Genomic DNA, 26,267 nt, shown 5'->3' on the forward strand with positions numbered 1-26,267 from the left:
AAAGGTACTTGTATAAGCAGCTCAGCTCCCAGAGGACCACTAGGGCTGTGAGGTGGGAACGTGTCTTGTTTATGACTGCATTTCCTGCCAGCTCCCAGAGGAGCAGCCTGATTGCTGAGCCTGGTAGCAGGTAATGGAGGAGGTGGGGGATCTCACCAGGCACTGCCCCCCAACTCTGGCAACCTCCGTCCCATCAAGCTCCCTGCTAAAGGAGAGAAGAGAAACCCCAAAGCCGAAAGAGGCACCCTGTCTAGGTCAGACCCTGACACCCAGGGCCTGAGTGGTCATGGGTGGGGTGTGGACGCGCAGGCGCACTGCCTTGCGGTGCTCCACTATAGGTAGGCAGGCCCGTGGCTCCCCATGGGGAAAGGAGGTCCAGTGCAGCTCAGGTTCTCTGCAGAGTAATGCGTGAAGGAAGGGCATGAAGACCACTTCCCTGGTTAATGAGGGTTTGACCAGGAGTTGTCTGCCTTACCCGACCTTGAAAATAACCCCTAGCATGTTTAATTGCTTAAAAATCCACTCTTTCATCTGATCTTCACTTTCGTTCCCCCCAAATCCTATGTCAGGCTCCATGCTAAGTGCTGGGAATACAAGACGAATAAAACCCAACCCCATCCTGAAGCAGCGCACGGGGAGACAATAGAGCTCAGGCCTTTGGGAGGTGCAGCAGATGTGGTTCTGCCCCTTGACAGAGGAGAAAACTAAGGCTCAGAGATCAGCTTGCCCAAGGTCTCACAGTGCACCTGACTTCCTAGTACCCAGCCCAGGGCTCTTTCCTTCCCAACAAAGAGCCCAGGGATCTCCTCAAGCACACTGTGAAGGTGGGTCTAACGGGAAGATCACAAAGGCACCTGGCTCAGAGGTGGGTGCCGGGGACAGGGAGGGAGACCTCCACTGTGCCCACTCCATGCCAGCGGCGCATTTCATTTCATCCAGGCCCTGTGAGGTGGGGACAGTGATTGCCATTTTGTAATTGAGGAAACTGGGCCACAGGGGGAGCGAAACAGGTGGCTCACTCACAGCACCCTTCCCCAGAGGATGGAAAGAGCTGTACTCCCAGGTAGCAGAGGAGCTCGCTTTGGGCCACACCAGGACCTGGGAGAGGTCATGAGACATCTGGGGAGCCCAGCCTGCTCTCAGTGGGAGCTGGGAGCCAGCACCCCAGGCAGGGAGCCAGCCAAGGAAGGTGCAGTCTGGTCCTTCCATTTCCAAGGGCACCTCTGTCCTTCCAGATGCTGGCCAGCCCCCAGGGACAGAGATGTGCCCATCACTCTTCAGACAGAGATGCCCATTATCACCAACACCTATGACAGCTCGTGGTCTCCAGAAACTAAAGTGGAGCATGCAAGTCCCGGGGGCACAATTAGGTGCTCCAAAGAAGCCAGCTCTCTCCTGCCTGACTGAGGGTGGGGACAGACATGGGAGATAGGGGCCACGAGGGATGAACCATGGCCTCAAAACACCCACGGGCTGGAGGAGGGGAGCAACGAGCGGGAGAATTCCAAATTGGAAAACCTCAGCTTGGAATTCTATGTGGATCCAAACCTAGAAGACAGCTCCGCTGAGGAAGAGGAGCCAAGTGAAACACCAGGTGCAGCCAAGTGGGGTGAATTAGCACCTGGGCTCTGGGCAGACTGACCTGGACTGGAGTCTCGGCTGTGTCACTTTTAGCCATGGGAACTGGAGCAGGTTGCTTAATCTCTCTTGGCCTCAGCACTGCATCTGCATAATGGGAATGATAATGGAAGCTGCTGCGCAGGGCTGCGAGGCTTAGGAGCACTGTATGTAAAGCACGGCATTATGTCCATGGCCGGTTCCTGAGCCAGGCTGGGCACGGGCCTGTCAGAAGCACACAGGGATGGCTCCAGTGGAGAGGTGGGGCAGCCTCTCTGCTAACCCCCCGTTAAGGACCAGGTTAAGCCACCCTTTTTTTTTTTAATTTCCTGGGATAATTCAGGCCTCTCTTAATAAATGGTCCTCCTTCTACCCATGCCTTTAGCTCCAGCCCAGACGGCCTTCTTGATGCCCACCTCTGGGCAAGCCCTCTCTTCTGAGCCATTGCACTATCCCTGGCTTCTTTCCTGCCCCTGTGTCCAGATACTGCCAAGCCTTTCCCCGTCCTCCAGCCCACCTTCCCCAGTACTCAGGCCTCTCAGCAGCCGTGGCTTCTCCAACCGTGGCTGCTGAGTCTCTATGTTGGTTGCTCTAATTCTCAAGTTCTCATTTGTGGGTATCTGACCACATCCTCCTCTCAGAAGTCAGCAGAGTCTAGCTGGTCTTCCTCTAGCTGCCACTCCCATCCTATAGATGACAACACTGGGATGTGAAGAGGTGAGGTTGCCCAGACCCCCCAAGGATGTCCCAGCCAAAACCTATCCCTAGTGTGGTGGCTCACGCCTATAATCCCAGCACGTTTTGGAGGCTGAGGTAGGAGGATTGCTTGAGCCCAGGAGTTCGAGCCCAGCCTGGGCAACATGGTGAAACTATGTCTCTACCAAAACAACAACAACAACAACAAAAACAACAACAAAAACAAAGAAAAATCTCCCAAAACAAAAATTATCCAGGCACGGCGGTGCATACTGTAGTCCCAGCTATGTGGGATGCTGAGGTGGGAGGATCACCTGAGCCTCGGGAGGCTGAGGCTGCAGTGAGCCCTGATCACACCACTGCACTCCAGCCTGGGCAACAGTGAGACCCTGTCTCAAAAAACCTGAAAACCAAAACCCAAAACCACGGACTAGGGGCACACTAGTTGGCTCAGGACAAAGTATGAATGCAGGAAGTCCACCTAAGTCCAGAAGCTGGGCTGTGCTCTCACCCAGGAGCCATGTGCTGGGGACAGGGACGGGGGACAGGCTGCAATCTGTCTCTGAGCAGCCGGCTCCCCTCAAGTCCCAGCCCAGCCGAGCAGTGGGGAGCAGGCTGAAGGCAGGCTTGGAGCTGGCAGGCTCCATCTGCCCCACTGTGAGCAGCAGCTTTGAGAGACTCTCCTGCTGGCTGCTCATAGGTGCTGCAGTATCTCTCCTGGCTTCAGGGCTGGCTGGGCTGAGGCCAGGCAAAGGGCCTTCCTTCACCCTTTCACCCTCTGCCCCTCCCTCAGTGCCCAGGGCCAAACTAAGGGCTTAGGAAGCTACTCTGGCTTTCTGGTCTCCAAAGACTGACAGCCCTGATGATCAATTTGGTGGCTGTGGGACCAGGTTTAGTCTTGGGTGGCAGCACTGACCCCCAGGAATGTCACTGTGGCCCCTTCAGGGGCAGGTAACAAATCTGGCTCATTCCCAAGAGAGTAAGCGAGTCTGGTGGATCAACTCCCACGGTTTTCCACCTAGCATATTTGCCAACAGCGGGCAATTCCCCGGTAGGAAGTCCTTCCTTGTAGCTCACATGAGCCCTTCCTGCTGCAGTATAGCCACATTACCTTCTACTAGAAACCCTTCTGCTTCCAAATGCACCCTTTGTTAAATTGCCAAGATCTGATTCCATGAGCAACACAGCAATCACAAAAGCCCCATCACCCTACCCTGTTCGCCCCTACCCTGCCCCATCCCAAGTCAGACTTACTCCCCGTCCTTTGCCACTGGGCAAATATTGACTTTCTTTCACTCAGCCGTGTCAATGGAAGTGAGACCAATGGGGCTGGCTATTGTCTCCCTCCTCTCTCCTCTCAGAGGGCAAAGCAAGCTGTCAGCCTCAACAGCTCTGAGCAGGGGCCAACTGAGACAAGCTGAGAAAGAAAAGCGTGGTCTTGGAAGTAATATTTCTCTCTTTTGGTCTTTTGTCTTTCTGTCCTCCCTCCCTTCCCCAAGCCCATCTGGGTTTATTTTTTTCACGTTTGGCTAACCTGCTGCCCTGTCTGGCTCAAGAGCAGCAGCGTGGCATAGCTGGCATAACTGAGAGAGCTCAGGCCTGGGAATTCAAGTGTCTGATACCGAGTCGCCTTATGCTAGTTCTTTAATTTTCTTGGGCTTCCGTGTTCTATTCTGCAAAATGGGAAGGTTGGACCTCATGATCTCAGTATCTAGATCAGGAAGTTCCTTCCTAACAGGACCCATGTCCTTTCTGCTGCAGTCAAGGCATTTTACCTTGTGCTCTGATTTTAGAAAAAATGGAAAATAACTGCTTGGTGCTTAACAGGGAGGAAGGAAAGAGTGTTGGATTAAGGGTCTACAATGACTGGCAAGCTCCATCGCTGGTACTAACATGCTGTGTGATCCTGGGCAAGGAGCTCCCCCTCTCTAAGCCTCAGTTTCCCCATAATCAAAACAGAGGGCTGGATGAGATGATCCCACAGCCCCTTTCAGTGCCTCGTCCTGCCGTGTCACTCATCTAACACATCCCTGTGGAAGGCGATGTGCCCCGCTCCTTCAGCTTTTCTCCAAGGCTGCATCTCACAGCCTTTCCTCATGACTAACCTTGAATGGAGGGATGCCATGCCGCTGGCTCGTGTTCCTTCATCATCAAGAGCCACACTTTGCTCAGACTCATACTTGCTTGGCCTTTGGCCTTTGTGGCTGAGCTCTTCCTTTCTCCAGGCCCCATGACGAAGACCAGATCATGCAAACTCCTGGAGCCTGTGGCCAGTGCACAGCAGGAGGAGGACACAGGACATTGGGGCATTTTGGGGATCGTGTGCATGGTGACAACTGCAGGACTGTGAACTGTATCCCTGCTCCTCCTCTAACTTGAGCCCTCTCTGTGATAGCATAGAACCTTAAAAACCCATTCCTTGTGCATTAGTCAATATCACACTACGGACTTCCTATTGCAGGTTGGTAATATTCCCTTTTCACAGATGAGATAATTGAGGCTCAGAGAGGTTGGTAATTTGCCTGAATTCACACAGATATTAAGGAGCAAGCCAAGATGGGAACCTAGATATATCCAGGATCCCCGGGAGCCTGCTTCCTCCAATGCACAGAGCCGTGGCGCGTGTCAAAGTGTGGGAAAGCTCCTGGGAGAGGAAGGGGTGGAAAATGCAGACGCTCATCTCAACCCTGGACGGCTGCGGCAAGGCGGGGGCGCTCAGAAAGGCAGCCAGTCCTGCGCACCGCGGGTGCCTCCGGCACACCCCACTCTGCGCCAGGGGCTCCCCAGTGTCGCGCGAGCATGGTCTTCCAGCTCCTCCTCAGCGAAGCAGGCGCGGCGGGGTCCCACGCGCCCCGCACCCACTTCTCTCCGCACGCCCACTTCATGCACCTTCCCGCGCCCTTCCCACGGCTTCTCTGCGGCGAGTCGCCTTTGCTTCCCCGCAGGTCCCCTGTCCCAGCGCTAAGGCACCGCGGCTTCTCTCGCCTTCTCTCCGCGTTGGACCCGGGCTCTCCACGGGGAGAAATAGGTTGGGGGCGAGGGGTTCCCGAGATAATTCAGGACACTTCCCCTGGGTCTAGCCAGGTAATTCCGACGCCCATGGATTTCCGGATTACGGTTCCCACCGCGGGCTCAGTCCTACTCTTAGTTTATCCCGCGGTGAGGGCCAAGCCCCAAAAGTCGAAGTGTCACCGTTTGGCGACTCCGCGTCCGCCCGCGCCTCAGGCCCTAGACGTGGCCACTGTCGGTCGAGGCACGGCTTGGCTCGGGACTACTGGCTGCCCTCGTGGGGTGCCCCGCCTGGGGTTCCCTCTCACCCTGGGACGTTCTGGGCGCGTTCAGCCTGAGCTGGTGGAAAGGGCGGGGGCGGGGACGGCTGGGGTCCCGAAGTCCAGGTCCCTCTTCCCACTTCCCCGCCGGCCCTGCCGCTGCGGCCCTCACTCCCGCGCTCGCTCGCTCTCGATTCTCTCCCTCTCTCTCTTCTTTTCCTCTCTCTCTCTCTCTCTTCTTTTCCTCTCTCTCTCTCTCTCTCTGCAGTAGTAACAACCTGATCCCGCTTCCCTCGCCCGCCTATTGAGATGTTCCTCACATCCGCCTGCACACAGCTCGTGCGGCCCCTCCGAGGGCGATCCCCGCAAACCGCGACGCAGGGCCCCCGCCCCAGGCAATCCCCGCTGCGGGAGAGGCCGCCTCCTCGCGCCCGCGCCCCCCTTCTCCAGTCCGGACTGCCGGTGGAGGGGGAAATGGACGACAGGGGAAGGGGAAGTGTGTGCGGGAGGGACTAGGCTGGGGGAGAGGGGTTTAAACTGGCGCGGTCCTGCAGAAGTTTGGGGAGGGCGGGGCCGGCTCCGAGCCCCCGGAGCCCTACGGGACTCCCCTGATTCTGCGGAGGAGTCCCCGCCAGCTCCGTGCACTCCTGCAACACTCCCCACCCCACCCGCCAGCTCCCAGTTTACAGCCTCTCCGGTCCGGGGATTGGCTGGGGGAAGGGAGGGCGGGGAGGGGACCCCCTGGCTGTAGGGAAAAGCGTGCGGGCGGGGGTGGGAGGGAAACGATTTGCTTCAGGAGATACGGATGAAGGTTTTCCTGAGTCAAGGGACAGAAGAGAGGGAGAAGAGAGATGAAACAAAAGGCAGATGCTGGAGGGGAAGGGGAGCTGAGGAATTCGCTCCGAGGGCTCCGGCAGCCCGCGGTCCCCTGCCTCAGTCTGTCCCGGAGGGTGAGATCAAGGCTGGTGCCAAGGGCCTTCATAGGCCACCTGGAGAGGGGAGAAAGGGGGATGGAGAGGTACGGGATTGGGGGAGAGGAGGAAGAGCGTCTGCTGGCACAGGACCCTCTGCCTGCTCCCAGATAGGAACCCAGCAGAAGGGCTCTGCCATGGACCCAACACCTCCCACCTCTGCAGATCTGCTTTCTCCCACTTGGAAAAAGCGAGGCTGACACCCACTGTGAGCACCAGGAGGGGCAAGAAGAACCGAGAGCCTGGGCAGCACTCCTGTGCCTCAGTCTCATCCTTGGGCCTCACCCTCAACCCCCAACCTCACCGGATAAGACCTCGGGGCCCCAGCTCGACAGGTGGAATTTCTGCTGCTGTCTGGCCATTAACTGCCCCTGACCTTCCCAGCTCCACCCCATCCTCGCCGTCTCCCCTCAGCCTCTCCTTCACCCTCCATGCAGCTGCTTTCTGTTTGCCTTCTGCTCTGCACACTCAGGACCAGGACTGGGGTTTGGTGTTTGACCCAGGAAGTGACATTCCTTACCCCCCAACCCACACACACAAAAATCCTGTGTGCATGTGTGTTGGGCGGGGGGGGGGGGGGGGGCAGTCATTCAGGACTTTCCAGGGCTTCTCATCCCCACAGAGTCTGGGGAACTAGGAAATTCCCAATACCCGCAGTGAATCCCCCTTCCTCCCCTCCTCCAGGCATCCCCCGCCCCAGGACATAGACCTCACTCCCGAAGCCAGGGACTGCAGTGCTGCAGCACCCGCGGCTCCTGGCCGGCCTGGAGCCTCTCTTCAGAAGGGCAGCAGCTTGCTTGTCACAGACCCTGGACGGCAGAAAAGCTGATTCAGGGATTTCCAGGCTGCTTGTCCTGTGGGGGAGTGTGCATCTGCATACCTGGGTGTTGGGAAGGGTGTGTGCGTGTGTTCATGTGTGGGCTGGGGGAGAGGACACCCATGCCTGAGACCCTCTAGTCAGGTCTGCTGACCCCTCACTGTTCTTCAGATGGAAAGGGGGACCTGAGGTAAAGGGCTCAAGGTCAGATGCTCAGCAGGAGGGCACCAGGGGTTTCCCCCAACTCTGCTACTCCGGTAACCTACCCCCACCACGTCACCCCACACTGAGGAGGGGACCTGTCACCTGAGATGGGTGTGCTGGCTGAAGAGCAGTACCTGCTGCTCCTCTTCGGTTTCTCCCCGGGGAGAGAGAGAAGTGCTTCTGTTTTGAAATCTCCCCCAAACCTTCTTTTGCTAGGAGGAGGGAGGATGGGACTGAAATTTCATTCAGCAGGCTGGATTCAGGTTTGACTTTGGGGTTTCCTGATGCTAAGGGTCTGGGGCAGCATCCTGCTTGACAGGGAAAGCTTATGCCTTCACAGTTGGAATGTAGTGCTGCTTAGATGAAAAGGGATGGATGAAATGACCCCCATGGTTCCTTCTGATAAAATGGACCAAGAGACGCCTGAGCCTTACCCAAAGCTGCCTCCAGTAAAATAAAGTCTAATTACAGAAAATAAAGCACTTCTGCAAGTTTATGTCTGCTCCTTCTGAAAATACTGTGTTTAATGTCTATGCTGCCTCCAATGTGCCCTTTCCCCTCTTGGGCGGAAGTGGAATTCTGATGGCCTGTGGAAGGATCGAGTAACATTTGCACAGGCAGAGGCTGGGCCAAAATGGGAGAGGATGGGAACACGGTGGGTCCTTGGAGAAAACACAGCTGTGCTTCACTCAGAGCCCCCTCAGGCCCCAGAGGACCCTTCCCCTGATAGGGATGACAATGACAGCCTGACAGTCTTAATTTCACTTGATTCTTATCGACTTTCCCAGGAGGCAGCAAGGCGAGGAAGGGATAATTCTTCACTCCATTGAGGCACAGGGAGCCCCCAACGGGTGGGTGACTCGCCCAAGGTCCTGAGGTAGGTTCCTACCTTACCCCGGGGTTTTATGTTTCTATTCTCGGCACTAACATTTCTCATTCCTCCACAAGTTGAATTGCTCACTCCAGCCAACTGAAGCATGCTCTTCTTGACACACTTAGCTCGAGGCACACGGTTGGTGTTAAAAAAAAAAAAAAAAAAAAAGAGCATTATGTCAACTTCATTGATCAACAAAAGTGATGGCTCCACTGCAAAGTCAAGTTGATAGTGCCTGGGCCTCTGAGTTCTAGACAAAGGGCTCTGAGCTGAAACATGGGCATGCACACATATGCCTGTCGCTGGGTCTGATGAGATAATTTGGATACTTGCTTGTTATCCTTGAGCATTTTGCTGCCTCAATACACGTGTAGCCAACACGATAATAATCATAGCTGATAACGGCTAAAGCTGAGGACTTTCCTGAGCCAGGCAGTGGCTTTAAAACCTTTAAAGTGGCTTTTAAACCTTTAACAGCTAAAGCTGAGGACTTTCCTGAGCCAGGCAGTGGCTTTAAAAACTTTAAAGTTTTCACATAGACTCTCATCAAATAATTTCTGTTTTTCAGATCAACAGACAGACTTACTATCACATTTGGGATTAAGTTAAAAAAAAAAGAAAGAAACTGAGGCTTAAATACTTGCTTAAAGCAAGTATTTCACAGCCAGCAAGTGGCTAAGTTGGAACTTGAACCCAGGCAGTCTAGCCCCAGGATCCTGTGCCCTTACCCATTATCCAGTGTTGGCTACACAAAACTAAAGTGTACACATTTTCAACTATAGTTTAAATGGCACACACACACACACACACACAGTTGGTGGTTGTGCCGCCCTGAGCCTCCAGTCGGCGAGGCTGACCAGATGGGTCCGCTGAAAGGTGCTGGGTGAAGGGAGGAGGGAGCAGTCGGGAGCGCGCGCACCTCTGGACTTGTGCACCCGCGGAAAAGGGTGCGCCGAGGGGGTAGGGTCGACGGGGTCGGGGGCGGGGTAGGGGCAGCCCGTTCCCAGGCGGTAGCGGGGACGGTGGTGCTGTTGCCCTGTTGCCCTGTTAAGCTGCGGCTTGACAGGGGGTCGGTGGAGTCTGTTACAAAGGGAGCAGCCCCCCAGGCCGCCACACAGTCTCCCGCCAAGGCCTCGTGCCCCTTGCCATTTTCCAGCCGGGCTCCCAAGAGGGTCGAGGCGGCAGGGAGAGGCGAGTCTTGCGGCTCACAAGAGCTCGGCCAGGCGGCCCCGCGGGGTGGTCGCGGCCATGACAGCGGCTTCAGACGGCTCCCTTCCACGCCCTTCCCGCCGGAGATGAGGGGAAGATGTCTGTGTCAAGATTCAAGGCCAAACTGAAGTTGCTGGCGTCTGTCTTCCACACGAATCAGGAGGCTCAGCTGCGGCTCATGCTCCACTGCAACATGAGGTGAGGCGCCCGGCGGCGGCCTCGCGGGGCAGGACGAGGGCGGAGAGGGGGCGCCCAGAGTCCCGGGACCAAGGGGAACCTGCCTCGGAGAGGCTCCCCGCCCCTTTCTCCCGCAACTGGCCCGGCCCCGCCCCGGGACTGGGAGGCTTGGGTGGGAGGAGGCGGAGGGCGCGTCTGTCTCTCCGGCTCCTCGCATGGGGCTGTCTTGGGGGCTACTGGCCCCTCTCAGCCCCCGTCGCCGCGCCCCGAGGTGGGGACCCGTGGTCGCCCTCAGTCAGCCGGCCTGCTCCGGGGACCGCGACAGGGCGGGGCGTGGCGGCTTTTGAGCCCAGGCGGGGAAGGGCAAAGGCCTTTAAGATTTTCGGTGTTCGAAACCAGCCTGGCTAACATGGTGAAACCCCATTTCTACTAAAAAATACAAAAATTAGTCCGGCGTGGTGGCAGGCGACTTAATCCCAGCTACTTGGGAGGCAGAGGCAGGAGAATCGTTTGAACCCGGGAGGCGGAGGTTGCAGTGAGCCGAGATTGCGCCACTGCACTCAAACCTGGGAGGTAAGAGAGAGACTTCTCTCAAAAAAAAAAAAAAAAAGTTGTTTTTGTGTGTTTTTTTAGACAACGTCTCACTCTGTCGCCCAGGCTGGAGTGCAGTCGCGCAGTCTCGGCTCACTGCAGCCTACGTCTCTTATCTCTTGACAGTCCACGGGTTAAAGCTATTCTCCTGCCTCAGCCTCCGGAGTAGGTGGGATTACAGGCGCCCGCCACCACGCCTGGCTAACTTTTGTGTCTTTAGTAAAGACGGGGGTTTCACCATGTTGGCCAGGCTGGTCTCAAACTCCTGACCTCAAATGACCCGCCTCTGCCTCCCGAAGTGCTGGGATTCCTTCAATCCAATCAAGTTGACACTGAGTATTAACCATCACAAGTGTCTTCAGAATTGTCGTTCTTTTCTGCTGTGGCCTCCCTCTCCTGGTTTGCAGACCCATGCTCCTCCTGTGGCACGAGGATGGGGAGGTGCTGGCAGGAGAGCTTTCTAGCTCCTGAGTTAAAAGGCAGAGATGGAGTCTGTTTTAAGATTTTGTTGCTGTGTTGAGTTATATTAAAAAACATTTTGTCTTTTCTCTCTGGTTTTCACACTCATAGTAAGAGGCCATCAAGGTAGGCCTCCTATATGGGAGGGTCATTCTTACCAACCGTAGTTGGGACAAGTACGGTAAAGAATGTTAGATTCTTCTGGAAAAAAGTGGTCCATCCATTGTTTGGATTGGGTTTATGGCTTTCTCAAGCCCAGCAGTCTAATTCTATCTGCTTTGTGTCTTCTGGCACCTGTCGTTTTGGTTCACTAAAGGTATTCTCCTTGTATCTGTTATTTTTCTGCTGCTGCGGCAGACTTACTCTTTTTAGTAAAATACTGTCATTTTGGTGGGGTTTTGGAAAGAGGACCAGGCCACATCTTGAAATGAAATTCATCTTAGGATTTTACAACCCTAACTCACTTTTTGTTTTGTTTAAATTACCCTTTTTGAAGGGTGGGGGCTCAGCTTTATCATTTGCAAAATGAAGGATAGTAACTGGGCTGATGGTTACAGACGTGGATGCATGTCAGAATCACCTCAGAGAGCTTTTTAAAAACAGATTCTCCCCAGCACTTTGGGAGGCCGAGGTGGGCAGATCATGAGGTCAAGAGATCGAGACCATCCTGGCCAACATGGTGAAACCCTGTCTCTACTAAAACTACAAAAATTAGCTGGGTGTGGTGGCACGCGCCTATAGTCCCAGCTACTTGGGAGGCTGAGGCAGGAGAATCGCTTGAACCCAGGAGGCGGAGGTGGCAGTGAGCTGAGATCGTGCCACTGCACTCCAGCCTGGCAACAGAGCAAGACTCTGTCTCAAAAAAAACAAAAACAAAAACAGATTCTCTGGTTATGCTTTGAAATGAGCATTTCAAAAATGCTCTTTCAATCACTGATGCAACCAAAGTCTTTGGGACTTTTAGGCTAAGTATATATTCTTTAGATACCCAGAACAGTTTAATTTGGAATATAACAATTTAGGGAAATGAAGAAGGGGTGAATTACATTTTGGAAGCTGCTGCTTGCTTCCTTTTTCCATTTAGTTTTTAGAAAACAGAGAATGTCTAAAGAGATGCAGATTTAAAGGAAATATAAGTTAATTCTGCATGGGTGTGTTTATCTACATGGCTTTCTCCAGCTGACTAATCCAGAAGAGTTCTAACACCCTCTGTGATCATGGGTTTGTTTTTCTTAAGAATTACTCCATCAGAGTATCTAAGAACAGACGCTTAGATACTGCTGAGACCTTTGTTGGTCTTACTTGATCTGTGGATCCTAGTTTCTTGATCTTCTACATATTCTGGGTTTTAACCAGTACTGGCCTTCATGGTTAAAGATGCGTTTATATACTGTGCCCAGGCCAGGAAGCTTATCTTTTGAACTTTGCCCAAACTGGGTATGAAGGCCCTTCCTAAAATCCCATTAAATTCATTTCTAAACTTCATCATTGTAAATTGTGTCAGTTGGTAAATTCTGTCTTGTAGGGAGGTATTTTGTAGTAAATAACATGTTTTTAAAACTAAAATTTGCCTTTTATTAAGGTGGTAATCATTTCATAATTCTTAGTTTTGTCAAGTGTCTATAAATAACACATCTGATCTTTTAAAATGTAAGGCAGTTGAATTTATGTAATGATTCAGGCTTTTCAAAGTTAAAAAGGTAGCTATTTTAAGGAATGGATAGTTTGTGATATTTATTTTAAACAAAATAAGCCATTGATCTTATACACATAGCCATGTAAGTAAAATGTTTTCTGATTTTAAATTAGATTACGTTTTAACATTTTTTCGGTTTTGCTTTGTATTTGACTGACTGCTTTTCTTTATTCCTAATTCTTTTATTCTTTGTTCCATTTTCAAAAGCTGATAACTGTTGTTTGTCAAATCAAAGTTGGATTTAAAAATAAACATTTAATTTTAATAAGCTCTCTGGTAGTGACACTGCAATGACAGATGGTTGAGAGTTTGTCCCTAAAGCTATGGCACCGGTCTTCTAATGGACTCACCCTGTATTCAGCCTATGTAGCCCTGGCAGATTCTTTCTCTATTTCAGATGGGACAACAGAAGAAGTGACTTCAGAGGAAGAAGAAGAAGAGGAGATGGCTGAAGTAGGTATTTTATATAAGAATGACATTTCATAAATGTCATTTTTGATTTGAGGAATTCTCTAAATCTGCTTTGTAAACTACTATTAATGTGGAATAATTGAAAGCACATTGTATTTGGAATGGAATATAATTTCTCGCCTCTGGCTTTACCTCTAACTGATGATACACCTTTGAAAAAATTGCTTTATCCGAATTCTTTGGATTTGATTTTCTGGAAAACAAAAGCTCTTAACTTTTAGCACCAAAGTTGTACTTATATTTAATACGAATCGGTCCTTAACCTGTATTTGGTTATTTTTAGGAAAAGGAACTACTAAGTTTAAAAAATGTTATGTTTGCATAAAAGGAGAATTTGAGAACATGTTAGGGACTACTCACCGGAACTAGTGACACTGTGTCTTGTTGAAAAATCGTCAAGGAATTTTCTCTTAGTCTGTTTTATGCTGCTATAACAGAATACCAGAGACTCGGTAATTTATAAAGAACAGACATTTATTTTCTGACAGTTCTGGAGACTGGGAAGTCCAAGATGAAAATGCCACCGTTTGGTGTCTGAGGGCCTTCTTGTTGCATCCTCACATGGTAGCAGGCAGAAGGGCAGCAGAGCAAGCTAGTCCGATGTGCGAAGCCTCATTCATCAGGGCCTTAATCCCATTAAGGAGGAAGGAGCCCTCATAGCCTAATCACCTCCTAAAGGTCCTGCCTTTTAATATCATCACATTGGCAACACCTGAATTTTGGAGGCAACACATTCAAATGGTAGCAAATTTAGTAGAGCACATTCCAAAGACATTGAGCCTAGGCCAGTTGTCAGTCATGGATATAATTTTAGACATTTTCAGGCTCTGAAGCTTTGCATTTAAATTCAAACTTCGGAACAAAGATCTGTGTCTCTGCATTGACCAAATAGAAGGTATGTGAATGTTATGGTCTTGATTCTTTTACAAGATTTTTTCTGTTTGGGGTCTTATAATTAATTTAGGCTTTCATTTTCTTGATTTGGAAATTATTAATCTAAAATATGCTTTACAGTGCGTCAGAACTAAAGAAGTAGTGTTGTAGGCTTGTTTTTGTTTGGTTTTTTTTGAGACAGGGTCTCACTGTCACCCAGGCTGGAGTGCAGTAGCATGGTAACGGCTCGCTGCAACCTTGAACTCCCGGGTTCAAGCAATCTTCCAGAGTAGCTGGGACTACAGGTGGGTGCCCATGTCCAGCTAATTTTTTAAATTTTCTGTAGAGTTTGAGTCTTGCTCTGTTGCCCAGGCTGGTCTTGAACTCCTGGCCTCAAGTGATCCTCTGGTGCAGGCTTTCTGCAGTTGCTCCTTCCTTTGCCCTTTTAGACCCAGAGGTTGTAACTATAACCCCAACGTCACCCTTCAGGATACTGTATTATCCATCCCTGTGATTTTCCCACCCTAGGCCATACTTGGGTAAAAGTCCTTTTATTATTCTCAAATAATTTAAATTGCATGTTCCATCTATTTCCTACTGGTACTCTGAAAAATACAAATGCCTGTAATCCCAGCACTTTGGGAGGCCAAGGCAGGCAGATCACAAGGTCAAGAAATCGAGACCATCCTGGCCTACATGGTGAAACCCTGTCTCTACTAAAAATACAAAAATTAGCTGGGCACCAGGCCGGGTGTGGTGGCTCACGCCTGTAATCCCGGCACTTTGGGAGGCCGAGGCGGGTGGATCATGAGGTCAGGGGTTCCAAGACCAGCCTGGCCAAGATGGTGAAATCTCATCTCTACTAAAAATACAAAAAATTAGCTGGGTGTGGTGGTGGGCGCCTGTAATCCCAGCAACTCAGGGGGCTGAGGCGGAGAATTGCTTGAACCTGGGAGGTGGAGGTTGCAGTGAGCTGAGATCGCGCCACTACACTCCAGCCTGGGTGACAGAGCAAGACTCCATCTCAAAAAAAAAAAAAAGGTGGCATCTGCTTGTAGTCCCAACTACTCGGGAGGCTGAGGCAGGAGAATCTCTTGAACCCAGGAGGCGGAGGTTGCATTGAGCTGACATTGTGCCACCACACTCCAGCTTGGCAACAGAGCAAGACTCTGTCTCAAAAACAAATAAATATATTAATTAATTAATAAACATAAACAACATGTAATAGGTTTAATAAGGCCAAAAGTGGTTCCTTTCAAAATTTGAATATAACATACCAACACTGACATAAGACATATTAGACATTAATAATCCAATGGCTAATAAGAAAATACATTTTTTTTTTAGATGGAGTCTCAGTTTGTGGCACAGACTGGAGTGTGCAGTGGCGTGATCTTGGCTCACTGCAACCTCCACTTCCCAGGTTCAGCCAATCCTCCCCTCTCAGCCTCCCAAGTAGCTTGGATTACAGGCATGCACCATCATCCCTGACTAATTTGTTTTGTATTTTTAGTAGAGATGAGGTTTCACCGTGTTGGCCAGGCTGGTCTTGAACCCCTGACCTCAGGTGATCCACCCTCCTTGGCCTCCAAAAGTGCTCGGATTACAGGCATGAGCCACCATGCCAGGCCTAGAAAATACATTTTTAAATTACAAATATTACTTCTGCAATATCTCCAGACCTAGAGGCTTCTACCAGTAAATTTTACTAAATATATAAGAAAGAATAATACCAATCTTATTACTTATGAAATTGATAAATACCATTGAGTATGACTGAGGAAAAAGGGGCAAGGACACAACCAATGACAGAAATAATACATATGCATGCATGTGTCTTTATAATAGAATGATTTATATTCCTTTAAGTATATACCCAGTAATGGGATTGCAGGGTCAAATGCTATTTCTGTCTTTAGGCTGTGGAGGAATTGCCACACTGTCTTCCACAATGGATGAACTAATTTACACTCCCACCAACAGGGTATAAGCATCCCTTTTTCTTCACAACTTCTCCAGCATCTGTTATTTTTTGACTTTTTAGTAATAGCCATTCTGGTTGGTGTAAGATGGTATCTCATTGTGGTCTTGATTTGTATTTCTCTAATTATCGTGAACAGACAGTTTTGAAATTTTTACAATCTTATGAAGACAAATTAATACAGAATTTTCTGAGCTGGGGTACAAATGGCTTTTCTGGGGCAAGATTATAGAGATAAACAAAATGAGATTGGGAGAAACTGAGCTACATTATTGTCAAATTTAGCTTGCTGGGAGTAAAAAAAAACCAACAAAACTGAAGTCTTGCACTTATTAATAACTATTTCTGGCTTCCTTCCCTCTGCTAAACATGGATTGTCAGATTTCTCTCTGGGAGTTGTCCTCATCCACTACTAGAGTCAGTCAGTGGCCCTGCACTGTATTCCCTGGCAATGATTTTGCAGTGAGTTTCGTTCAGGTTCTTAACACTTGAAGATAATGTCAACATTCTTCCTTAACTTCTCTCTGCTTCCAATGTCTTCTATTTCTAATCCGCCCTGCACACAGAACAGTTTATCCTTCTTAAATACAGAAACTACTCTCAATTGTCTACAGGATAAAGTACGACCCTTTTAAACTCTACCAAACTAAGAAAAATTTCCCGGGAGAAGCGGCGTCGGCGGCTGGAGCAGAGGCAGCAGCCGGAGGAGCAGCCCAGGCGGTCGGGAGTGATGGTGAAGATGGCCGCGGCGGCCGGGCCACTAAGCGGCTCAAGACTGACAATGCCGGCGACCAGCACGGAGGCAGAGGCTGTGGCGGTGGAGGAGGCGGGGCGGCGGGCGGCGGGCGGCGGGCGGCGGCGGCGGGGAGAACTACGATGACCCGCACTAAACCCCTGCCTCCGTAGTTGTCCACATCAGGGGCCTGATTGACGGTGTAGTGGAAGCTGACCTTGCGGAGGCCTTGCAGGAGTTTGGACCCATCAGCTATGTGGTGGTAATGCCTAAAAAGAAACAAGCACTGGTGGAGTTTGAAGATGTGTTGGGGGCTTGCAACGCAGTGAACTACGCAGCCAACAACCAAATATACATTGCCGGTCACCCAGCTTTTGTCAACTACTCTACCAGCCAGAAGATCTCCCGCCCCGGGCACTCGGATGACTCCCGGAGAGTGAACAGTGTGCTTCTCTTTACCATCCTGAACCCCATTTATTCGATCACCACGGATGTTCTTTACACTATCTGTAATCATTGTGGCCTTGTCCAGAGAATTGTCATTTTCAGGAAGAATGGGGTTCAGGCAATGGTGGAATTTGACTCTGTTCAAAGTGCCCAGCAGGCCAAGGCCTCTCTCAATGGGGCTGATATCTCTTCTGGCTCTTGCGCTCTGAAGATGGAATATGCAAACCCTACACGCTTGAATGTGTTCAAGAATGATCAGGATACTTGGGACTACACAAACCCCAAGCTCAGTGGACAAGGTGACCCTGGCAGCAACCCCAACAAACGCCAGAGGTAGCCCCCTCTCCTGGGAGATCACCCTGCAGAATATGGAGGGCCCCACGGTGGGTACCACAGCCATTACCATGATGAGGGCTACGGGCCCCCACCCCCCACCTCACTACGAAGGGAGAAGGATGGATCCACCAGTGGGGGGTCACCGTCGGGGCCCAAGTCGCTACGGCCCCCAGTATAGGCACCCCCCACCCTCTCCACCACCACCCAAGTATGGCCCTCACGCCGACAGCCCTGTGCTTATGGTCTATGGCTTGGATCAATCTAAGATGAACTGTGACCGAGTCTTCAATGTCTTCTGCTTGTATGGCAATGGGAAGAAGGTGAAATTCATGAAAAGCAGGCCGGGGGCCGCCATGGTGGAGATGGCTGATGGCTACGCTATGGACCGGGCCATTACCCACCTCAACAACAACTTCATGTTTGGGCAGAAGCTGAATGTCTGTGTCTCCAAGCAGCCAGCCATCATGCCCGGTCAGTCATACGAGTTGGAAGACGGGTCTTGCAGTTACAAAGACTTAGTGAATCCCGGAACAATCGGTTCTCCACCCCAGAGCAGGCAGCCAAGAACCGCATCCAGCACCCCAGCAACGTGCTGCACTTCTTCAACGCCCCGCTGGAGGTGACCGAGGAGAACTTCTTTGAGATCTGCGATGAAGCTGGGAGTGAAGCGGCCATCTTCTGTGAAAGTATTCTCAGGCAAAAGTGAGCGCAGCTCCTCTGGACTGCTGGAGTGGTAATCCAAGAGCGATGCCCTGGAGACTCTGAGATTCCTGAACCATTGCCAGATGAAAAACCCAATGGTCCATACCCTTACACTCGGAAGTTGTGTTTCTCCACCGCTCAGCACGCCTTCTAATTAGGTGCCTAGGAAGAGTCCCATCTGAGCAGTAAGACATTTCTCTTTCCTTTACGCCATTTTTTTTTGTTTTTGTTATTTGCAAAAGATCTTGTATTCCTTTTTTTTTTTTTTTTTTTAATGCTAGGTTCGTAGAGGCTTAACCTTAATGGAAACGCTGGAAGTCTGCAGAGGGAGGGAGAGGGGAACTGATATCTCCCAAGACTAATCTTAACTTTTAAAAAATTATTGTACGTGTGATTTTTTTTTTCCCGTTCATACATTTGTGCTGCCCATGTACTCTTGGCACATTTCAATAAAATTGTTTGGAAAATAAACACAGCACTTGCTGGGAAAAAAAAAAAAGAAAAATAATTTCCCATATTTGTTGTCTCAAAGATACTAGAATATACTGATTTATAGCTACTTATTTTTCCCAAACCAATTAGCCCACTATGAATAACCTCCACAGTCTCTTTTTGTTGTTGTTGTTATCTGTCTGAATTCTGCCCATTTAAGGTAAACTGATGTCTATAATTACTCCTGCTCAAGAACTTGTAGAGCCTTCTAACATCTGGTAACCAATTCCGTCTTTGAAGTACCTACTACCATGATTTCAGTTTTCTTGACTGTATCCTAACAGAAAAAAATAGTAAAAAGGGGTCATAAATGCAGAATAAAAGCTGGAAAGATAGAATGATTAATATTCACTAATTTTAGAGTAATAGATGGATAGTTTTATTGCAATTGGAAGTGTGGAGGATTTCTGTGAATTAGTGTACTTTTTTTATACTTTAAGTTCTAGGGTACATGTGCACAACGTGCAGGTTTGTTACATATGTATACATGTGCCATGTTGGTGTGCTGCACCCATTAACTTGTCATTTACATTAGGTATATCTCCTAATGCTATCCCTCCCCCCTCCTCCCACCCCACAACAGGCCCTGGCGTGTGATGTTCCCCTTCCTGTGTCCATGTGTTCTCATTGTTCAGTTCCCACCTGTGAGTGAGAACATGCGGTGTTTGGTTTTTTTGTCCTTGCGATAGTTTGCTGAGAATGATGGTTTCCAGCTTCATCCATGTCCCTACAAAGGAAATGAACTCATCCTTTTTATGGCTGCATAGTATTCCATGGTGTATGTGTGCCACATTTTCTTCTTCTTTTTTTTTTTTTTTTTTTTTACCTAATTTCACAATTTATTATAAAACTACCATAAAAGCCTGATGGGATTTTGATTTGTATTGTGTATATATCAATTTCAGGAGAAATGATACCTTACAATCCAGCAATATGTTCTATACCTGCATTTATCTATACCTTTTTTATATATATATATTTTTTATTATACTTTAAGTTCCAGGGTACATGTGCACAACGTGCAAGTTTGTTACGTATGTATACATGTGCCATGTTGGTGTGCTGCACCCATTAACTCGTCATTTACATTAGGTATATCTCCTAATGCTATCCCTCCCCACTCCCCTCACCCCACAGCAGGCCCCGGTGTGTGATGTTCCCCTTCCTGTGTCCAAGTGTTCTCATTGTTCAATTCCCACCTATGGGTGAGAACATGCGGTGTTTGGTTTTTTGTCCTTGTGATAGTTTGCTGAGAATGATGGTTTCCAGCTTCATCCATGTCCCTACAAAGGACATGAACTCATCATTTTTTATGGCTGCATAGTACTCCATGATGTATATGTGCCACATTTTCTTAATCCAGTCTATCATTGATGGACATTTGGGTTGGTTTCAAGTCTTTGCTATTGTGAATAGTGCCGCAATAAACATACATGTGCATGTGTCTTTATAGCAGCATGATTTATAATCCTTTGCGTATAAACCCAGTAATGGGATGGCTGGGTTAAATGGTATTTCTAGTTCTAGATCCTTGAGGAATAGCCACACTGACTTCCACAATGGTTGAACTAGTTTACAGTCCCACCAACAGTGTAAAAGTGTTCCTATTTCTCTACATCCTCTCCAGCACCTGTTGTTTCCTGACTTTTTAATGATCGCCATTCTAACTGGTGTGAGATGGTATCTCATTGTGGTTCTGATTTGCATTTCTCTGATGGCCAGTGATGATGAGCATTTTTTCGTGTGTCTGTTGGCTGCATAAATGTCTTCTTTTGAGAAGTGTCTGTTCATATCCTCCACCCACCTTTTGATGGGGTTGTTTGTTTTTTCTTGTAAATTTGTTTGAGTTCTTTGTAAATTCTGGATATTAGCCCTTTGTCAGATGAGTAGATTGCAAAAATTTTCTCCCATTCTCTAGGTTGCCTGTTCACTCTGTAGGTTGCCTGTTCACTCTGATGGTAGTTTCTTTTGCTGTGCAGAAGCTCTTTAGTTTAATGAGATCCCATTTGTCTATTTTGGCTTTTGTTGCCATTGCTTTTGGTGTTTTAGACATGAAGTCCTTGCCCATGCCTATGTCCTGAATGGTATTGCCTAGATTTTCTTCTAGGGTTTTTATGGTTTTAGGTCTAACATTTAAGTCTTTAATCGATCTTGAATTAATTTTTGTATAAGATGTAAGGAATGGATCCAGTTTCAGCTTTCTACATATGGCTAGCCAGTTTTCCCAGCACCATTTATTAAATAGGGAATCCTTTCCCCCTTTCTTGTTTTTGTCAGGTTTGTCTAAGATCAGATGGTTGTAGATGTGTGGTATTATTTCTGAGGGCTCTGTTCTGTTCTATTGGTCTATATCTCTGTTGTGGTACCAGTACCATGCTGTTTTGGCTACTGTAGCCTTGTAGTATAGTTTGAAGTCAGGTAGCATGATGCCTCCAGCTTTGTTCTTTTTGCTTAGGATTTTCTTGGCAATGCAGGCTGATTTTTGGCTCCATATGAACTTTAAAATAGTTTTTTCCAATTCTGTGAAGAAAGTCATTGGTAGCTTGATGGGGATGGCATTGAATCTATAAATTACCTTGGGCAATATGGCCATTTTCACGATATCGATCCTTCCTATCCATGAGCATGGAATGTTCTTCCATTTGTTTGTGTCCTCTTTTATTTCGTTGAGCAGTGGTTTATAGTTCTCCTTGAAGAGGTCCTTCACATCCCTTGTAAGCTGGATTCCTAGGTATTTTATTCTCTTTGAAGCAATTGTGAATGGAGTCCACTCATGATTTGCCTCTCTGTCTGTCTGTTATTGGTGTATAAGAATGCTTGTGATTTTTGCACATTGATTTTGTATCCTGAGACTTTGCTGAAGTTGCTTATCAACTTGAGGAGATTTTGGACTGAGATGATGGGATTTTCTAAATATACAGTCATGTCATCTGCAAACAGGGACAATTTGACTTCCTCTTTTCCTAATTGAATACCCTTTCTTTCTTTCTCCTGCCTGATTGCCCTGTCCAGAACTTCCAACACTATGTTGAATAGGAGTGGTGAGGGAGGGCATCCCTGTCGTGTGCCAGTTTTCAAAGGGAATGCTTCCAGTTTTTGCTCATTCAGTATAATATTGGCTGTGGGTTTGTCATAAATAGCTCTTATTATTTTGAGATACGTCCCATCAATACCTAATTTATTGAGAGTTTTTAGCATGAAGAGCTGTTGAATTTTGTCAAAGGCCTTTTCTGCATCTATTGAGATAATCATGTGCTTTTTGTCTTTGATTCTGTTTATATGTTGGATTACGTTTATTGATTTGCATATGTTGAACCAGCCTTGCATCCCAGGGATGAAGCCCACTTGATCATGGTGTATAAGCTTTTTGATGTGTCGCTGGATTTGGTTTGCCAGTGTTTTATTGAGGATTTTTGCATCAATGTTCATCAAGGATATTGGTCTAACATTCTGTTTTTTTGTTGTGTCTCTGCCAGGCTTTGGTATCAGAATGATGCCGGCCTCATGAAATGATTTAGGGAGGATTCCCTCTTTTTCTATTGATTGGAATAGTTTCAGAAGGAATAGTACCAGCTCCTCCTTGTACCTCTCGTAGAATTCGGCTGTGAATCCTTCTGGTCCTGGACTTTTTTTGGTTGGTAGGCTGTTAACTATTGCCTCAATTTCAGAGTATGTTATTGATCTATTCAGGGATTCAACTTCTTCTTGGTTTAGTCTTGGGAGGGTGTATGTGTCCAGGAATTTATCTATTTCTTCTAGATTTTCTAGTTTATTTGCGTAGAGGTGTTTATAATATTCTCTGATGGTAGTTTGTATTTCTGTGGGATTGGTGGTGATATCCCCTTTATCATTTTTTATTGCATCTATTTGATTCTTCTCTCTTTTCTTCTCTATTAGTATACTTTTAAAGCATTATTTCAGTGAATCCATGGCTGAGCACCTACTCTAATCTAGGTGCTGCCATCGGCCATAACAAGAAAAGAATAAACCATGGGTTATAAGGCCTTCCCTTCAAGGCTGGTCTTGTTTATTTCTGAATGTCTTTACAGAGAACTCAGTTCTGATTTTGCAGAGTTTTATGTTACATGCATAGGATAGAAAATAGTGACTAGGGAAGCTCTGAGATTTCTAGCATGTCTGTTGAATAAATAATACTATTTTTTCAACTTTCTTACTGCTTTCATCTTAGGATCTACAGCACTCTGAAATACTAGTCAAATCTCAGAATACCCCTATACTATGCTTATGGGTGATCTTTTTCTGAGATTTATTAAGGGGTAAATTTGATGGATGGTAGACTGCCAAGCAAGTTCCCTGGAAGATGCAGATCAGACCAAGGAGCAGCCTTTTTGCCACAACAGGTAGTCATGTTACTGCTTCAGGACTGCAAGATGGAATAAATGAAAATGTGTTCATGTATGTGGCCTTAAAAATGTCACACAGAATTTGAAAAGCGAGAGCTTATCCTTAGAAAAAGAAAAAGGCTAAAAGCTGGTAGACATGAAATAGGACTGGACACTTGAAGAACAGGCTGATATCTTCTTAAATGCTTGGCAGACTTTAAAAAAATTCTGTGGTCTGTTTTTGCTAACTACACCCTATATACTCTTCTTAGTAACATCCCCACATGGAAATAACCATCAGTCTCAGATGGAAAGAATGAGAAATCATCTAAATAGAGATGCAGAAAAGATTTAGCAGGATGAAAAGAACTGAACAGCATGGAGAGATGGGTGATATATAGTTCTGGAATTATACATTCAAAACATAAGCTGGTGAGACATTTAGAGAAAGCACTTTTGCACGCATTTGTCTTCAGCCCTCTGCCAAGAAAGTCCTCTAGCCCATGAATAAAAGCAATGTTTCAGGACAACCAAGGGTTCTTTGAATCATCTCCTGTGTTCCTGTGGGACTTCCCTAGCCTTTGGATCCCTCACATTGCTCACTGCTCTGTGTCTCAAGCCTCATCTCCTTGACATCCATATGGATTAGCTTTCTGGCTCCCAATTTAGCTCCATTTCCTTGATTCTGACAACTTTACACATAGGTATGCTGCCATTTACATTCCACATGGCTCCTCACACGTGTACAACATCCATTTAATACATTTCATTATAATGCTGAAATTCAGTGAGTTCCAACCATATGCTAAGGACTGTGCTAGGTGCTGGAAATCTGTAGTGAGCAACACACTGATTTTTAGAAGTGTATGTGTTGAGGAGAGGGACTAAAATATTAAAAATTATTTAAACAAAAATTATTGATATAAATGTCATGTAGAAAAACATAGAATATGTGATGGCAAATAACAAAGCTCCTTGTCTAGGGCTTCAGGTACATTGTCCCAGAGGTGTCACCTCTAGACTAAAGCCTATGGCTATCGAATATGAGGGGACATGGGGTGGAATAGAGTGGTGAGGACTCCTGGGTATGTGCCTTGTGTGAAATTCTGAGTTAGGAAGGATCTGTTCTCTCTGAGGAATGAGTGTAGGCTCATGCCACTGGAGCAGATTAAGCATGAGGTAGGAAGGCTTCGTCTTGCTTTCCAAGAGAACAAATGCCTGGATAGCAGAAAGGAAAATGAAGGAAAGGAAATGGATTCAACTGCTGATTGGGACCTGGGGACAATTAGGTTGAGGGTGTGAGGAAAGTGAGGTGGCCAGCATGGCTCCATGTTTCTAGATGAAGAAAGGCCATCTGGGCAGCATCTGCCTGATGTTGGCCAAGCCTATGATATACAGCAAACAGGTGCCCAGTTTCATCTGTCAAGAGTAATATAAATGTAGCAACACTGTTCCCCTTACCACATATTTGTGAAAGTAAGAGTGTGTGTGTGTGTGTGTGTGTATGTGTGTGTGTAAGGTGTGGAAGTCAAGAAAAGGCTGCTATCATGCTCTCTGGGTAGTTTTTGAGAGAGGAGGAAAGACCCAGGAAATAAAATGTAAGTGAGATGCATAATCATGGTGAAATTTAAAAATGGAGTAGGAAGTAACCATGAATTAGATCCTTAAGGCAGAATGTTCTGGAAGAACATGGAGAGGATAAACAGCTTAGCTGAGTTCTTGATTACATACAGAAGTGAAACCCTTGCATATATACAAAATTATATTAATATAAGAAGTCTTTGGTATGACTAAAGTCAAGACATTAAACTTACTGAGCATATATGGAGTCATTATTTGAAATTTTTGTATATTCAAATTATAGTTTTATTATTTTTCTGGATACAGTTTTATTAAAATGAAGACAAACTTAAAACGTGGGAATATTGCCTGGAAAGTAGAATCAAATATGCAATAAATTTCTAGAAATTAACAAATTGCTTCATTTACACTATAAGCAATTATTGATGTATAACCATGAATCTTTTCATTTGTTTTCTGATCTTATAAACACTTCAAATAATATTTATTTTAAAACTTTTTAATTGATTCAAAATTCATCTCAATAATTATAACAATTTTTGGATAAAGTTTATTTAATCATTATTATTATCAAAAATGTAAAAAATCCAACTATATAAGGTTAAACCTTTATGGAAGACCACAAACTTATTCAAGCATACTTTTGCTTTGTCAAAAGTATTTATCTCTTAATGTCAAACAAAAGATTATAGAGCTAAGTAGTACTTTTCTATGAAAAGAAAAATAACAATGACAACAATGAAAATAAAAATCAGGACTTAAGCTAAGAAAGAATGGAAAACCTTAAGGAATATAATAGTGACAGGCAATTTTAGCATTAATTATGTAATCTCTTATTTAAAGTTAAACACAGCTATGAAAAAACTGAAACATTTTCTCGCTAAATGTGATATGCCAGCTGAATAGTGAGAAGGTTTGGCTTCTAAATAGCCTAAACTTAGCCTGGAAATGCAGATTGTCCGTATTTTCTCTGCCCTCCAAAATTGTGATAATGAAATCTTTTAGTCTTCCCATTTCTGTTATACATAAATATGATAAAACAAGAACATGAAAATATGTTTTCATTGCCTTAGGATGATGCATTTGAACTCAGAGTCTTCATATAATCATCATATTATCAGAACTTCTACAATGACAGTAGTCAATACTGAGAGCAAAAGGAATCCTAAAATTCTTCCATAACAAAATGTATTATTAGCAAAGATTTATTTAACAGTTTCAAAGTATTTTATAGTCTAAAAATCACATACATTCACACATATGTATTATTTGAATAAATGCCTAAGAAAATGAACCCAAAGTTTAAAGAAAACACATTTTTAAATTTTAAAGCAAAGATCATTTATAGCTCTAACTAAAATGTTATCTTAAGTGTGTCTACGATTCATAGGCAAAGCAGACATTATTCCTGACGGATTTTATTTCTTGACAATTTTTGCTCACTTGAAATGCCTAGAAAGTATGCCCACCAGGTTAACAACAATTTTAGAATAACTTATGAACTGGCTTTTAGGTAAAGTTTCTGAATATTCATTGTTGAGCTACATCCTGCTCCACACATAAATTATGATATAAATTGTTCTAAATGTAATATATATTATTGTTACATGTGATCAAGTGTCACACATGTCCCCAAATGCCTGTTCACCTCATCCGCATGGCTGAATGGCAGAAGTTTTAGAGCAACTACCCCAAAACAGCAATGTCAGCCATCTTCTCCAATCTTCC

General features: G+C 46.7%; 1 long non-coding RNA gene and 1 pseudogene across 2 annotated transcripts; both read left to right on the forward strand.

Annotated features, from left to right (window-relative positions):
• The first annotated feature begins 9,579 nt into the window (after positions 1-9,579).
• Positions 9,580-16,655, forward strand: LOC134736794 (uncharacterized). Of its 2 annotated transcripts, none has more exons than XR_010121075.1 (3): positions 9,580-9,855; positions 12,978-13,033; positions 16,520-16,655. It is a non-coding gene; the product is annotated as an uncharacterized lncRNA (long non-coding RNA). The 2 variants fall into 2 exon arrangements; XR_010121076.1 differs by lacking the exon at positions 9,580-9,855 and adding an exon at positions 10,108-10,246.
• Positions 16,656-16,724: 69 nt separating this feature from the next.
• On the forward strand, positions 16,725-18,598 carry LOC129482567 (heterogeneous nuclear ribonucleoprotein L-like; annotated as a pseudogene).
• Positions 18,599-26,267: the final 7,669 nt, after the last annotated feature.

The sequence above is a fragment of the Symphalangus syndactylus genome, chromosome 5 (genome assembly GCF_028878055.3).
Source record: "Symphalangus syndactylus isolate Jambi chromosome 5, NHGRI_mSymSyn1-v2.1_pri, whole genome shotgun sequence".
NCBI classification, from domain to species: domain Eukaryota; kingdom Metazoa; phylum Chordata; class Mammalia; order Primates; family Hylobatidae; genus Symphalangus; species Symphalangus syndactylus.